The sequence below is a fragment of the Anolis sagrei genome, chromosome 3 (assembly GCF_037176765.1).
Source record: "Anolis sagrei isolate rAnoSag1 chromosome 3, rAnoSag1.mat, whole genome shotgun sequence".
NCBI classification, from domain to species: domain Eukaryota; kingdom Metazoa; phylum Chordata; class Lepidosauria; order Squamata; family Dactyloidae; genus Anolis; species Anolis sagrei.
The window spans coordinates 146,009,230-146,026,383 of NC_090023.1; positions in this window are offsets into that span (position 1 = coordinate 146,009,230).

Consider the following 17,154-nt stretch of genomic DNA (forward strand, 5'->3'; position numbering starts at 1 on the left):
CTATCTATAAAATGCTCTGTGCATAATGAGTACCTTAAAAACAAAAGAACCAATGAACGAAATCACACCAAATTTGGCAACAAATCTCACTACACAAGAAGTGACCATCACTCAAAAATTATGATTTTGTCATTTGGGAGTTGTAGTTGCTGGGATTTATAGTTCACCTACTATCAAAGAGCATTCTGAACTCCATCGATGATGGAATTGAACCAAACTTGGCACACAGGACTCCCATGACCAACAGAAAACACTAGAAGGGTTTGGTGGGCATTGATCTTGAGTTTGGGAGTTGTAGTTCACCTACATCCAGAGAGCGCTGTGGACTCAAACAATGATGGATCTGGACCAAACTTGGCATGAATACTCAATACGCCCAAATATGAGCACAGATGGAGTTTGGGGAAAATAGACCTTGACTTTTGGGAGTTGTAGTCACTGGGATTCACAGTTCACCTACAATCAAAGAGCATTCTGAACCCCACAAACAACAGAATCTGGGCAAACTTCCCACACAGAACCCCCATGACCAACAGAACATACTTAAGGCCATCCAATCCAACTCCTTTCTTCAGGGCATAATCAAAGAGCCATCCAGCCATAGATAGATAGATAGATAGATAGATAGATAGATAGAGGGAGTTGTAGTTGCTGGGACTTATAGTTCACCCACAATCAAATAGCATGATAGAATTGAACCAACCGGGGCATACAGGACTCCCATGATCAACAACAAAAACACTATAAGGGTTTGGTGAGCATTGACCTTGAGTTTGAGAGTTGTAGTTCACCTACATCCAGAGACTACCATGGACTCAAACAATGATGGATCTGGACCCAACTTGGCACGAATATTCCATATGTCCAAATATGAACACAGATGGAGTTTGGGGGAAATAGACCTTGACATTCGGGAGTTGTAGTTACTGGGATTTATAGTTCACCTATAATCAAAGAGTGTTCTGAACCCCACCAACGACAGAATTGAGCCAAACTTCCCACATTGAACCCCCATGACCAACAGAAAATACTTAAGGCCATCCAGTCCAACTCTCTTCACCAGGTCAAGAAAATGTAATCAGAGCCCTCTGACAAAGAGCCATCCAGTCATAAATATAGATAGATAGATATGATTCTCTCTCACACACACTGATATAGTATCATAGATTTGAAAGAGACCCTTAAAGGAGGACTATGATATGTGGCATATTCCAGAATAGGCAAACCAGACACTCTCTACATCAACACTGACAAAGAAACAGCAAGAAATACTGTTTACCCACAAGCAGAAAGGAGTTACATATATTAGAAACCAACACTTTCTCGTTACTTTATTTTCCAGATCACGAGACTGGGCCACAGCAACGCGTGGCAGGGGACAGCTAGTGTGTGTGTGTGTATTTATATATATATATATATATATATATATATATATATATATATATACACATACACACACACATATATGTCTGTGTGTATATATGTGTGTGTGTGTGTGTATGTGTGTATGTATATACATATACACACACACATACTCATACACACACACACACACACATATATATAGTTTTGTGCATGTGTTGTAATTTATTTATTTATTGGTTATTTTGGCTTCTTCTCTCCCTTCGCCTTCATTTCTTCAGAGAAGTCCATGCTCCCCCGATCTTTCCCTCTGTGAGGTATATTTTTTTTTTGCCTCCCGTTTAGTTTTTTTGCGTGATTCTTATGAAATGTTAGATGTCTTTTTGTTTCCAGTGACACCTGAACGTTTACAAAGTTTTCTCTGCGTGTTATGGCTTGGGGAAGTGTTTCTGGCCCAAAAGAGAGAGTTGGTGGCCCAAAAGGGGGGGGGGGAGGAAGAGGAAAAACGGCCGTTTCAAAAACCGTTTCTTTCCTGCCGTTGGTTTCCCTGAAGGCTCCGAATGTGGAAGGAAGCGGCAGAGACGTCGGAGCTGAAGGGAGCGGGAGGGTTTCCTCGCAGGCCACCCGGTTGGGTCCTTGTGGTATTTTGGCGAAAGGGGGGAGAAGGGGCTTCCCACCTGACGTGTGGGGAAATGGAGACGCGGGAGTGTTGCTGTGGGAAGAGCCCCGCTTTCTGTCCATCAGCCTCAGGAAGGAAGGCGAGAGAGAGAGGACCCGGAGGGAGAAAGAGGGCCGTTTGAGCCTTGGACTCTGGAGGCCCCACAGCCAGGGAAACCCACGGCGGGACAGGATTTTGCTCTCTCTACCTCAGAAGAACCCACTGCTGACAGAAGGCGTTTCTTGGCCAAGATCATGGAGAGGGATGGGTGGGCATTGCTTCCTGCCCAAGGAATTCACTTCTGCCAGAGCATCCCGCCAAAAAGAGGCGAGGAAGTCGCTTTGTTTTCCTTATTGTCAAAGGCTTTCATGGCCAGAATCACTGGGTTGTTGTAGGTTTTTTCGGGCTATATGGCCAAGTTCTAGAGCAAGGGTCCTCAAACTAAGGCCCAGGGGCTGGATGCGGCCCTCCAAGGTCATTTACCTGGCCCTCGCTCAGTGTCAACCTAAGTCTGAAACGACTTCAAAGCACACAACAACAACAACAACAACAACAACAACAACAACAACCCTATCTCAGCTGCCAAAAGCAGGCCCACACTTCCCATTTAAATAATAAGTTTATATTTGTTAAAATTGTTCTTTTTAATTATTGTATTACTTTTAAGTATTTTTTGCACTACAAATAAGATATGTGCAATGTGCATAGGAATTCATTCACGTTTTTTTTCAAATTATAATCCAGCCCTCCAACAGTTTGAGGGACGGTGACCTGGCCCTCTGTTTAAAACGTTTGTGAATCCCTGTTCTAGAGGCATTCTCTCCTGGCGTTTCACCTGCATCTATGGCAAACATGCTCAGAGGTTGTGAGGACTGTTTTTCCTAGTTCCAACAGACCTCACTACCTCTGTGGATGCTTGCTATAGATGCAGGCGAAACGTCAGGAGAGGATGCCTCTAGAACAGGGGTCCTCAAACTTTTTAAACAAAGGTCCAGGTCATAGTCGCAAAAACTGTTGGGGGGGGGGGGGGATTATAATTTGAAAAAAAATGAATGAATTCCTGTGCACACTGCACATACCTTATTTGTAGTGCAAAAAACATTTAGTATTGCAATCATTTATTTATTTATTTATTTACTTTACTTGTATACCGCAGTTTCTCAGCCTAACAGGCGACTCAACGCGGTTTACAACAAAGGTACAACAGTCAACAATATACAATTTAAAACCATAAAAGCATAATACACAATATTGACACAACAATAACAACCCAATGCATCTCATGACTAAAATTGTGATCCAGTTTCGTCGTCCATATTACCATTCCTGTAATCGTTAAAATGAAAAACAATTTAAACAAATATAAAATTAATAGTATTACAGTGGGAAGTGTGGGCCTGCTTTTGGCTGATGAGATAGGATTGCTGCTGCTGTTGTGTGCTTTCAAGTCATTTCAGAGTTAGGTTGACCCTGAGTGAGGGCTGGATAAATGACCTTGGAAGGCCGCATCAGGCCCTCGGGCCTTAGTTTGAGGACCCTGCTCTAGAACATGGCCATACAGCCAGAAAAATTCTACAACAACCCTCGATTTGTTTTCTCTTGGAAGCGAAGGGAAGGGAAGGGAGGGAGGGAAGGGAGGGAAGGGATGGAAAGGGAAGGGAGGGAAAGGAGGGAAGGGAGGGAAGGAAAAGAAGGAAGAGAGGGAAGGGACGGAGAAAGGAAAGGAATGGGGTGTATAACAAACTAGCCCAGAGAGGAGGGGGGAGTGGAGTGAAGGGAGGGAAAGAAGGGAGGAAAAGGGAGGGTGAGGGAGGGAAGGGTGGGGAGGGAAGGGAATGGAGGAAGGGAAGGAGTGTGGGGTTGGGGTGTATAACAAACTAGCCCGGAGAGGAAGGGGGAGCGGAGGGAAGGGAGGGAAAGAAAGGAGGACGAGGGAGGGAAGGGAAGGGTGGGGAGGGAAGAGAATAGAGGGAAGGGAAGGAGAAAGAAAAGGAATGCGCGGTTGAAGTGTATAACAAATTAGCCCAGAGAAGAGAGGGAAAGAAGGGAGAAAAAGGGAGAGCGAGGGAGAAAAGGGAAGGGAAGGGTGGGGAGGGAAGGGAATGAAGGAAGGGAAGAGAAGAGAAGGAAGGGAAGGAGAAAGGAAAGGAATGCACGGTTGGGGTGTATAACAAATTAGACCAGAGAAGAGGGGGGAGCGGAGGCAAGGGAGGGAAAGAAGGGAGGAAAAGGGAGGGCGAGGGAGAAAAGGGAAGAGAAGGGTGGGGAGGGGAGGGGAGGGAAGGGAATGAAGGAAGGGAAGAGAAGAGAAGGAAGGGAAGGAGAAAGGAAAGGAATGCACGGTTGGGGTGTATAACAAACTAGCCCAGAGAAGAGGGGGGAGCGGAGGGAATGGAGGGAAAGAAGGGAGGAAAAGGGAGGGCGAGGGAGAAAAGGGAAGGGTGGGGAGGGAAGGGAATGAAGGAAGGGAAGAGAAGAGAAGGAAGGGAAGGAGAAAGGAAAGGAATGCGTGGTTGGGGTATATAACAAACTAGCCCAGAGAAGAGGGGGGAGTGGAGGGAAGGGAGGGAAAGAAGGGGGAGGAAAGGGAGGGCGAGGGAGAAAAGGGAAGGGAAGGGTGGGGAGGGAAGGGAATGAAGGAAGGGAAGAGAAGAGAAGGAAGGGAAGGAGAAAGGAAAGGAATGCGCGGTTGGGGTGTATAACAAATTGGCCCAGAGAAGAGGGGGGCGTGGAGGGAAGGGAGGGAAGGAAGGGAGGAAAAGGGAGGGCTAGGGAGGGAAGGTAAGGGAAGGGTGGGGAGGGAATGAAGGAAGGGAAGAGAAGAGAAGGAAGGGAAGGAGAAAGGAAAGCAATGTGCGGTTGGGGTGTATAACTAGCCCAGAGAAAAGGGGGGAGCGGAGGGAAGGGAGGGAAAGAACGGAGGAAAAGGGAGGGCGAGGGAGAAAAGGGAAGGGAAGGGTGAGGAGGGAAGGGAATGAAGGAAGGGAGGAAAAGGGAGGGCGAGGGAGAAAAGGGAAGGGAAGGGTGAGGAGGGAAGGGAATGAAGGAAGGGAGGAAAAGGGAGGGCGAGGGAGGAAAGGGAAGGGAAGGGTGAGGAGGGAAGGGACTGAAGGAAGGGAAGAGAAGAGAAGAAAGGGAAGGAGAAAGGAAAGGAATGCGAGGTTGGGGTGTATAACAAACAACCACAGAGAAGAGGGGGGAGCGGAGGGAAGGGAGGGAAAGAAGGGAGGAAAAGGGAGGGCGAGGGAGGGAAGGTAAGGGAAGGATGGGGAGGGAAGGGAAGGAAGGGAAGAGAAGGAAGGGAAGGAGAAAGGAAAGGAATGTGCGCTTGGAGTGTATAACAAACTAGCCCAGAGAAGAGGGGGGAGCGGAGGGAAGGGAAAGAAGGGAGGAAAAGGGAGGGCGAGGGAGGGAAGGTAAGGGAAGGATGGGGAGGGAAGGGAATGAAGGAAGGGAAGAGAAGAGAAGGGAGGTAAGGAGAAAGGAAAGGAATGCGCGGTTGGGGTGTATAACAAACTAGCCCAGAGAAAAGGGGGGAGCGGAGGGAAGGGAGGGAGGGAAAGAACGGAGGAAAAGGGAGGGTGAGGGAGAAAAGGGAAGGGAAGGGTGAGGAGGGAAGGGAATGAAGGAAGGGAGGAAAAGGGAGGGCGAGGGAGAAAAGGGAAGGGAAGGGTGAGGAGGGAAGGGAATGAAGGAAGGGAGGAAAAGGGATGGTGAGGGAGAAAAGGGAAGGGTGAGGAGGGAAGGGAATGAAGGAAGGGAGGAAAAGGGAGGGCGAGGGAGGAAAGGGAAGGGAAGGGTGAGGAGGGAAGGGAATGAAGGAAGGGAAGAGAAGAGAAGGAAGGGAAGGAGAAAGGAAAGGAATGGGCAGTTGGGGTGTATAACAAACAAGCACAGAGAAGAGGGGGAGCGGAGGGAAGGGAGGGAAAGAAGAGAGGAAAAGGGAGGGCGAGGGAGGGAAGGTAAGGGAAGGGTGGGGAGGGAATGAAGGAAGTGAAGAGAAGAGAAGGAAGGGAAGGAGAAAGGAAAGGAATGCGCGGTTGGGGTGTATAACAAACTAGCCCAGAGAAAATGGGGGAGCGGAGGGAAGGGAGGGAAAGAACGGAGGAAAAGGGAGGGCGAGGGAGAAAAGGGAAGGGAAGGGTGAGGAGGGAAGGGAATGAAGGGAGGGAGGAAAAGGGAGGGCGAGGGAGAAAAGGGAAGGGAAGGGTGAGGAGGGAAGGGAATGAAGGAAGGGAGGAAAAGGGAGGGCGAGGGAGGAAAGGGAAGGGAAGGGTGAGGAGGCAGGGGAATGAAGGAAGGGAAGAGAAGAGAAGGAAGGGAAGGAGAAAGGAAAGGAATGCGCGGTTGGGGTGTATAACAAACAAGCACAGAGAAGAGGGGGGAGCGGAGGGAAGGGAGGGAAAGAAGGGAGGAAAAGGGAGGAAAAGGGAGGGAAGGGAAGGATGGGGAGGGAAGGGAAGGAAGGGAAGAGAAGAGAAGGAAGGGAAGGAGAAAGGAAAGGAATGTGCGGTTGGAGTGTATAACAAACTAGCCCAGAGAAGAGGGGGGAGCGGAGGGAAGGGAAAGAAGGGAGGAAAAGGGAGGGTGCGGGAGAAAAGGTAAGGGAAGGGTGGGGAGGGAAGGGAATGAAGGAAGGGAAGAGAAGAGAAGGAAGGGAAGGAGAAAGGAAAGGAATGCGCGGTTGGGGTGTATAACAAATTGGCCCAGAGAAGAGGGGGGCGTGGAGGGAAGGGAGGGAAAGAAGGGAGGGAAAGGGAGGGCGAGGGAGGGAAGGTAAGGGAAGGATGGGGAGGGAAGGGAATGAAGGAAGGGAAGAGAAGAGAAGGAAGGGAAGGAGAAAGGAAAGGAATGCGCGGTTGGGGTGTATAACAAATTGGCCCAGAGAAGAGGGGGGAGTGGAGGGAAAGGAGGGAAAGAACGGAGGAAAAGGGAGGGCAAGGGAGAAAAGGGAAGGGAAGGGTGAGGAGGGAAGGGTATGAAGGAAGAGAGGAAAAGGGAGGGCGAGGGAGAAAAGGGAAGGGGAGGGTGAGGAGGGAAGGGAATGAAGGAAGGGAAGAGAAGAGAAGGAAGGGAAGGAGAAAGGAAAGGAATGTGCGGTTGGGGTGTATAACAAACTAACCCAGAGAAGAGAGGGGAGCGGAGGGAAGGGAGGGGAAGAAGGGAGGAAAAGGGAGGGCGAAGGAGAAAAGGGAAGGGAAGGGTGAGGAGGGAAGGGAATGAAGGAAGGGAGGAAAAGGGAGGGCGAGGGATAAAAGGGAAGGGAAGGGTGGGGAGGGAAGGGAATGAAGGAAGGGAAGAGAAGAGAAGGAAGGGAAGGACAAAGGAAAGGAATGCGTGGTTGGGGTGTATAACAAACTAGCCCAGAGAAGAGGGGGAAGCGGAGGGAAGGGAGGGAAAGAAGGTAGGAAAAGGGAGGGCGAGGGAGAAAAGGTAAGGGAAGGGTGGGGAGGGGAGGGAAGGGAATGAAGGAAGGGAAGAGAAGAGAAGGAAGGGAAGGAGAAAGGAAAGGAATGCGCGGTTGGGGTGTATAACAAATTGGCCCAGAGAAGAGGGAGGAGTGGAGGGAAAGGAGGGAAAGAACGGAGGAAAAGGGAGGAAAAGGGAGGGCAAGGGAGAAAAGGGAAGGGAAGGGTGAGGAGGGAAGGGTATGAAGGAAGAGAGGAAAAGGGAGGGCGAGGGAGAAAAGGGAAGGGGAGGGTGAGGAGGGAAGGGAATGAAGGAAGGGAAGAGAAGAGAAGGAAGGGAAGGACAAAGGAAAGGAATGCGTGGTTGGGGTGTATAACAAACTAGCCCAGAGAAGAGGGGGAAGCGGAGGGAAGGGAGGGAAAGAAGGTAGGAAAAGGGAGGGCGAGGGAGAAAAGGTAAGGGAAGGGTGGGGAGGGGAGGGAAGGGAATGAAGGAAGGGAAGAGAAGAGAAGGAAGGGAAGGAGAAAGGAAAGGAATGCGTGGTTGGGATGTATAACAAATTGGCCCAGAGAAGAGTGGGGTGCGGAGCGAAGGGAGGGAAGAAGGGAGGAAAAGGGAGGGAAGATAAGGGAAGGATGGGGAGGGAAGGGAATGAAGGAAGGGAAGAGAAGAGAAGGAAGGGAAGGAGAAAGGAAAGGAATGCGCAGTTGGGGTGTATAACAAATTGGGCCAGAGAAGAGGGGGGAGCGGATGGAAGGGAGGGAAAGAAGGGCGGAAAGGGGAGGGCGAGGGAGGGAAGGCAAGGGAAGGGTGGGGAGGGAATGAAGGAAGGGAAGAGAAGAGAAGGGAAGGAGAAAAGAAAGGAATGCACGGTTGGGGTGTATAACAAACTAGCCCAGAGAAAAGGGGGGAGTGTAGGGAAGGGAGGGAAAGAAGGGAGGAAAGGGGAGGGCGAGGGAGGAAAGGGAAGGGAAGGGTGAGGAGGGAAGGGAATGAAGGAAGGGAGGAAAAGGGAGGGCGAGGGAGGAAAGGGAAGGGAAGGGTGAGGAGGGAAGGGAATGAAGGAAGGGAAGAGAAGAGAAGGAAGGGAAGGAGAAAGGAAAGGAATGCGCGGTTGGGGTGTATAACAAACAAGCACAGAGAAGAGGGGGGTGCGGAGGGAAGGGAGGGAAAGAAGGGAGGAAAAGGGAGGGCGAGGGAGAAAAGAGAAGAAAAGGGTGGGGAGGGGAGGGAATGAAGGAAGGGAAGAGAAGAGAAGGAAGGGAAGGAGAAAGGAAAGGAATGCGCGTTTGGGGTGTATAACAAACTAGCCCAGAGAAGAGGGGGGAGCGGAGGGAAGGGAGGGAAAGAAGGGTGGGAAAGGGAGGGCGAGGGAGAAAAGGAAAGGGAAGGGTGGGGAGGGAAGGGAAGGGAATGAAGGAAGGGAAGAGAATCAAGGAAGGGAAGGAGAAAGGAAAGGAATGCGCGGTTGGGGTGTATAACAAACTAGCCCAGAGAAGAAGGGGGAGCGGAGGGAAGGGAAAGAAGGGAGGAAAAGGGAGTGTGAGGGAGAAAAGGGAAGGGTGGGGAGGGAATGGAATGAAGGAAGGGAAGAGAAGAGAAGGAAGGGAAGGAGAAAGGAAAGGAATGCGCGGTTGGGGTGTATAACAAAGTAGCCCAGAGAAGTGGGGGGAGCGGTGGAAAGGGAGGGAAAGAAGGGAGGAAAAGGGAGGGCGAGGGAGAAAAGGGAAGGGAAGGGTGAGGAGGGAAGGGAATGAAGGAAGAGAAGAGAAGGAAGGGAAGGAGAAAGGAAAGGAATGCGTGGTTGGGGTGTATAACAAACTAGCCCAGAGAAGAGGGGGGAGCAGAGTGGAGGGAGGAAAAGGGAGGGCGAGGGAGGGAAGTAAGGGAAGGGTGGGGAGGGAAGGGAATGAAGGAAGGGAAGGGAAGCGAAGGACGGGAAGGAGAAAGGAAGGGAATGCGCGATTTGGGTGTATAACAAACTAGCCCAGAGAAGAGGGGGGAGCAGAGGGAAGGGAGGGAAAGAAGGGAGGAAAAGGGAGGGTGAGGGAGAAAAGGGAAGGGAAGGGTGGTGAGAGAAGGGAATGATGGAAGGGAAGAGAAGAGAAGGGAGAAGGGACGGGAGTGTGGGGAGGAAGGGGGGAAGGAAAGGGAAGGGAAGGAAGGGGAGGAAAGGAGGGTAAGTGATCAAGGAATGAGGAGAAAGTAAAGGCAGGGAGGGAAGGGAAAGAAGGAAGGAACGGAAGTGCAGAGAAGAGTGAGGAGGGAAAGGAAGAGAAGGTGAAAGGAAGGAAAGTGGTGTTGGGGTGTATAACAAACTAGCCCAGGGAAAAGCGGGAGGGGAGGGAGGAAGGCAAGGAGAAAGGAAAGGGATTTGGGGTGTTCTACGGAGTCCTGAAATGGCGCACAGAAAGAGGGGTGGCTTTTGCTTTGTCGCCTCCCTCCCATCCAGTTTGTCTGTCCAGTTCAGCATTCATCAGTTATATTCATTCCTCTTCCTGCATTTGTGCTGCAAACACCCACATCAAGACCCCTGGAGAAGTAGCTTTGGTTTTTAAGGAGTGATATTAAAGAGCAGATGGACCTGGTTTCTGCAGAAGATAGAAATAGACATGTTTCTGGAGGTCGTGTTGCCTGAGAGAGATTGTTTCCAAGAAATGTGTGTGGATCCAGAGCGCTTTCTGCTCAAAAACACTGTGCTTTCCCTCATTTTTACAAAGGTTTTTCTATAGGAACTCACAACATCTCAAAAATCAGGACAGTAAAATAAAGAGCAAGACTAAAAAAGCAGGAGAATTCCAGACAAGAATCCATCAGGGCCAGCTAACACCTCCCAACAAAGGATCCCCCCAGGCAGCAACCAGCTAGGATTTGAAGCTGCAAGGCCATTAAATGCTAATCAGGGTCGCAATTTGCAACATTCAGACTTGCCTCAAGCAGACAAGAGTTCTTTCTCCCACCTTGGACTTTCCACAGATATATAGACCTCATTTGCTTAGTTTCCAACAGACCCCTCAACCTCTGAGGATGCCTGCCATAGATGTGGGTGAAAGGTCAGGAGAGAATGCTTCTGCAACATGACCATAAAGCCTGGAAAACTCACAGCAACACAACAGTTCTTTCCACAGCAAGCAAGTAGAGGACAGAAGGAAATAATCTTTTATCGTAGTTTATTTTTTTCATATGTTTCTGATTAATGACTTTTCCCCCAAATACTTAGATATCCAGACCTAACTCAAGTCAAGAGGAAAAAGGATTAGAAAGTAAAAATGGGGGGGGGGGGGGAAGGAATCCGAAAAGAGGCTCTCCAGTTCACTGATGTGGGCAGAAATCTAGCACTCAAAACTATGGGTTGGGAAGCACTGCTTTAAGCTTTAGCAGTTGAAGGTTGCTCCTTTTCATTTTGCTTTAACCGACTATTGAGTTGTGTACTGGGGATTTTGATAAAATTGTATACTATATGTTCTTTATAATAATAATAATAATAATAATAATAATAATAATAATAATAATAAAACTTTATTTATATACCGCTCTATCTCCCCGTGGGGACTCAGGGCGGTTTCCAGGTTACAACACCGGAACATACAGTCACAATATAAGCAAAAATAACAATAACAACAACATAAACATAGAATTATCCCAATAACACACATACACATACATTAAATGTATTTTATTGAAGTTTTTCAGATACAATAAAAAGAGGGGGAACATAACTAGAGTATAGTCCCCGTAGGGATGAGAAAAGCGGTATATAAATGCTGTAAATAAAATAATAAATAAATAAAATGTGATAGTAAGGAGTAGAGAGGTGGATGGGGGAGGAAGGGTAGGGTGAGGTTTGAGGGTGGTGGTTGGGGGGGAGGGGGAAAGGGTTTGATAGGATAGGGTGTATATTTTGACTTCCAATCATCTTTACTTCAAGTGTGATTATCTTCCTTGATACTTAAAGTCTCTCACGAAAAAATGGGCAGCTCCTTCTTATGATCTTCTTAAGAGCATTGGCTATTTGTTTTTATCTTATATCTCAGGGGTCCACAAACTTTTTAAACAGAGGGCCAGGTCACAGTCCACCAAACCATTGGAGAGTCTAATTGTAATTTGAAAAAAACATGAGGAAAATAGAAAAGATATTGCATATAAAAATGGAATTCAAACCAGAATATTTCTTTTTAGGAATAATTGACTTTGAAATGGAACTTAATAAAGATAAACTTGTTAATTATCTAGTAACTACAGCAAGAATAAACTATGCAAGAATGTGGAGAACGAAAGAGATTCCAACACAAGATGAATGGCTAATCAAAATTATAGATATCATGAATATGGAGAAATTAACCCAATTGATGAGCATAAAGCATAATTTGAAGGTACCAGAAACAGACTGGTCATCTGTAAGAATTTTTATAATGCAAGAAAACCTGAAATGGATAATAGATATAACAGGGGTCCTCAAACTAAGAGGACCGGATGCAGCCCTCCAAGGTCATTTACCCGCCCCTCGCTCAGGGTCAACCTAAGTCAGTGCACATATCTAATTTGTAGTGCAAAAAACACTTTAAAATAATACAATAATTAAAATGAAGAACAATTTTAACAAATATAAACTTATTAGTATTTCAATGGGAAGTGTGGGCCTGCTTTTGGCTGATGAGATAGGATTGTTGTTTGCTTTCAAGACTTATGCTGACCTTGAGTGAGGGGGGGCCGGGTAAATGACCTTGGAGGATCCGGCCCTCAAGCCTTAGTTTGAGGACTCCTTCTATAGAGTGATAGTGGAGGACCTAGAGAGAGGATGTGTTTGGTTTTTGTTTTTGTTTTGGAGTGTGGATTAGTGAAAACATGGATAACAAATCTGTAGATAGAGGGAGTCCATCTAGATTTGGATTTGCTTAACTTGTAAATGGAAGTTTATAATTTGATGTTTTAAACTAATGTTTTAATTGCAATTTTATTCATATTGTTTGTTTGGCATCTAATGGTTGCTGGTTATGAGCTGCCCTGAGTCATCGTCCCCCAGAACGACGAGATATACATTTCTGAAATAAATAGTACTGTATATATGTTTCAACTGATATCTTACCACCAATTAGGTTTTGATTTTGATGTCTTATACTGTTTTTTGTCAATTGCATTGAATTGTTGCCAGCACTGCGAACTGCCCTGAGTTCTCTTTGGGATTGAGAAGGGCAGTATACAAATATATAAATAAATAAATGTTATACCACCAGAACAGATTGGATTCTTATTGGTAAGGAAAGTGCAGATATAACAAGTTATGCTGCCGCCTTCATCTTATAGCTCTATTACTTTGATTTGTTAAGAACTAATTATGTCTGAATGTTGTCAGTCTGTAAGGCCAGAGAGATACTGGGAACTGGAAGATTCAGATCCCATGCAACCCAATGGGTAGTTGTAGGCCAGGACATCTCTCACAGCCTTGACCCTCTTCTCAGTCAGTTGTTTTTCTCGAACATGTGGTGGAGACCTGTGTCTGTCACTCTGAACCCCTTTAGGGCAGGCATGTATTCGGGGCGGGGGGGGGGGGGCTTGAGGGGCTTCAGCCCCACCCCCGAAATTCTCATGGTGGTCCGTGAGAAGGCCTTACTGGTACATTATTTAAACTGTTATGTTTATTCATATCATGATCTGATCAGCATGCTCAATATATCCCATATGCATGGGGCTATTGGGGTAACAATACAAAAGGTTTGCTAGGGTAGACCCTCTTTCACTCAGACTCAGCCCCCCCCCCCAAATCAAAATCCTGTCCACAAGCCTGCTTGAGGGGTATAAATGCGATCCCTATTTCAGTCAAGCACTCTCTCAATAATTTATACTTGTGCATTGTGGTTGTGTGCTTTCAAGTCATTTCTGAGCTATGGGGACCCAAAGATGAATCAAGCACGAAATTTTCTTGGTAAGATTTAGTCAGAGGGAGGTTGCCTTTCTAGTTATCTGCAGCTGAGAGAGTGTGACTTTCCCACAGTGACCCAGTGTGATTCCTTGACTGAGCAGAGATCCAACCCCATGTCTCCTTGAGTCCTAGTCCAATGCATAGGCCACTGCACCATGGACCAGAGGTATTGGAAGAGGAAGTCCTTTGGATGATTGATGGGATGGCAGCCAGGACGTCCTCAATGCCATCTTCTCCACCAAATAGGGAGAGTACAAAATGGGGAGTAAGAAAGATGCCTGAACTCCCCAGAGGAGAGGTGCAGAAGATGTCCATGTAATGAAGAGATGGCTCAAAGCCCCCAGTTTTCCTATCCTTATGACTGAAATGTTCCCCCACTGCTTCCCATAAATGTATTACTATAGTTCATTAAAAAGATTTGATCTGAATTCTGAAGCTTGGGCTCAAGTTCCTCCTTCCTTCACAGGCAAGATGCTCAGGTTGGGCCTCCTCACACTCTCCTTGACCTTCCTCATGTATTTGGCGTAAGGATAAAGTAAGAGAGAGAAGAGCTAAGAGCTATTTACACCACTTGGAGCACATGGGAAGAAAGGGCCACCATATGTCCTCTTGAATTTAAACGAGGAAGAGAAAGGACAACTATGTTTATTGTCAGTTGTTCAAACTAGTATTTTTAAAAAGTCTAAAAATCAAACATTACTTCTTTCATCTAAATCCTGATTCACACTGCCTCCTATTCGAGGGTGAGGTCCCTTCACCCTAACTGTAAGTTATAATAACTAATGAGCTTAGAACTGCCCACTTGAACTCCAAAGGAAAGTCTGAACATTTAGCCTTCATCCACAAAGACTTAGAGGAAATAGCTATTCTGAGTCAGCCCCATATCAGTCCTTTCCACCATCCTGTGGGTTGGAAACATCTCCTTTGCCTACTGAGGTACAAGGTGTTCACCAATAATTCAAATGCCCCCCCCCCCATACTTTAATACCTTTTGATTGATAGACCAAGGCTTTCAGGTGGTGTTCCGGGTTATATATAGTTATGTCACCTATCAAGGTAAGGTGTGTGCAAAAGGTATAAAGAGAAATAGATTGTATGAAAAACTGGACAGAAATAATTGCACAGAAAATGATGCAGTGGGAGTAAATGTTATCAAAGAGTCTATTCTTAACAGATTCATCCACCACTTACACAGAGTGATGGGACATACAGGTTTTAATGCACTAAAATGCACAAAAGTTCATTTTCATTGTGAGGAAACGGGCAATTATCAACTACCCAGAAGTATTAAAAGCAAAATCAAAGTGAACAAATTGTTTGAAGCAACGCATGCAACATTGACTTTCTCGGTGGTGGCCCCTTGACTCTGGAACTCTCTCCCTAAGCACATCAGGCAGGCCCCGTCACTAGCAATCTTTAGGAGGAGCTTGTTCCAGTGTGCCTTCCCAGAATAAGGAAACTCCTAGCATTATGTCCCAACGCACTTTATCAGAGATCTAGGATATCTGCATGCCCATCCCCCTCCAAACATTCCACCTGGTCATGCCCAGCACTTTTTAACTTTATCACATTTCGCCCTGCCATTGATTTTAATTGCGTCATTGTGTGTTGTTAATGTCATTGCTTTGTTTTTTGAGTTATTTTGCTGTTGTTGTTATTGCTTTTACTATTGTATTTGGGCTCGGCCTCTTGTAAGCCGCACCGAGTCCTTTGGGAGATGGCAGCGGGATACAAATAAAGGTTTATTATTATTATTATTAATAGGGCCATTTCAAAAAAGTGAAGGAGGTTTGAGATTTTGTCTGGTGCTAATAGAACATCTTTCTCAATTTGCTTTTATATTTTTCCCCAAAGAAAAATATGAGATGTTGCAAAAGTTGAAAAAGTAGATAGATAGGGTAGAACAGGTATATGAACAAAATGTTGGGACCTTAATTGCTGACAAAAGTGAAAAAAATTGTGATGAAAATTTGCAAGATTGGTTACACAAAAAAGGTATAATGTTTGATCAAGTGGATTCATTTAAACCCACAGAGGAAGGTTTAGCAGATAGAAGAACAAAATTGTTAAAAAGAATGAAAGAGGAATGAACCAAGATTATGGAAGCCTTTCAAGTCTATGGCCCGAAGCTCTCCATACTGCCAACATAACAGCTGACAATTCAAAGAGAGGAGATGTTTTTTCCCCATAAAGAACACCGAGAGGGGGGGGGGGGTGGTGGGCGGATGTTGGCAAATCTACTGAAAGAATGCTGAGCACACTGATACATTTAACAGTGTGATGAATAATCTGTTTCATTTCAAAACTGAGTAAGTGTGAGCTCTACCCAATACTTCCCTTGACCATTTGGAAGTACTTCTTGACCGTGAGAGCTGTTCAACAATGGAACTCCTTTCCTTGGAGTGTGGTGGAGGTTTCATCTTTGGAGGCCTTAAAATAGAGGCTGGATGTCCTTCTGTTGGGGGTGCTTTGATTGTTTTTTTTTTCTGGATGGCAGAAGAAGGGTATTCCACTGAAATACTGTTATGTTTATGTAGGTTAAAATTGTTCTTAATTTTAAATATTGTATTGTTCTTTCTTTCTTTCCTTTTTTTTTTTTTTTTGCACTGTGTGAATTAGTTCACACAAACACTCTCCACCCATCTGCCACCTGCCTGGCCTATGTTTGATACATATATGCAGAACGCATCATGCAATGTGCAGGGTTTGACAAATGAAAGGCTGGGGTTAAAATTGCTAGAAGAAACATTAACAAACTTAGATATACAGATGATACCACCTTGATGGCTGAAAGCAAGGAAGAGCTAAGGAGCCTTCTAACCAAGGTGAAAGAAGAAAGTGCAAAAGATGTGTTGCAGTTAAAGATGATGGCAACAAGACTGATTGATAACTGGCAATAGAGGGAGAAAACATCGAGGCAGTAACAGACTTTGTATTTCTAGGTGTAAAGATTACTGCAGACACAGACTGCAGCCAGGAAATCAGAAGACATTTACTTTTTGGGAGGAGAGCAATGATCAATCTCAATAAAATAGTGAAGAGTAGAGCTACATCACACTGGCAACAAAAATCCACATAGTTAAAACAATGATATTCCCTGTAGCAACCTATGGATGTGAGAGCTGGACCTAAGGAAGGCTGAGTGAAGGAAGATAGATGCTTTTGAACTGTGGTGTTGGAGGAAAGTTCTGAGAGTGCCTTGTTCCGCAAGAAGATCCAACCAGTCCATACTCCAGGAAATAAAGCCCGACTGCTCTGGAAGGAAGGATATTAGAGGCAAAGATGAAGTACTTTGGCCACATAATGAGAAGACAGGAAAGCTTGGAGAAGATAATGATGCTGGGGAAAATGGAAGGAAAAAGGAAGAGGGGCCAACCAAGGGCAAGATGGATGGATGGCATTCTTGAAGTGACTGGTTTGACCTTGAAGGAGCTGGGGTGGTGAGGGCCAACAGGGAGCTCTGGTGTGGACTGGTCCATGAGGTCGCAAAGAGTCGGAAACGAATCAACAAAACAAAACAAAACAAAAAAAAAAAACCCCAACAACTTGTGGAAAACATGTTGCCCACCAGGTGGCAGCATAGGGCTGTACTATGAATGAAATGGGAGAAGTGAAGGGGAGGGCTGTTGCAGCATCTTTTCCATCAATAGCATCACATTTCTGTGGGTTATGTCCTCCTGAGAGGCAAAAGGCTATACTGATGGCAGTAGTGCTGCTGATAGGCTCTCCCATGTCAAACAGGTTTTTGATGAAGATAAAAATTACATGTGCCAAATGCCTAGTAGGGGGGAGTCACCGGCATAGG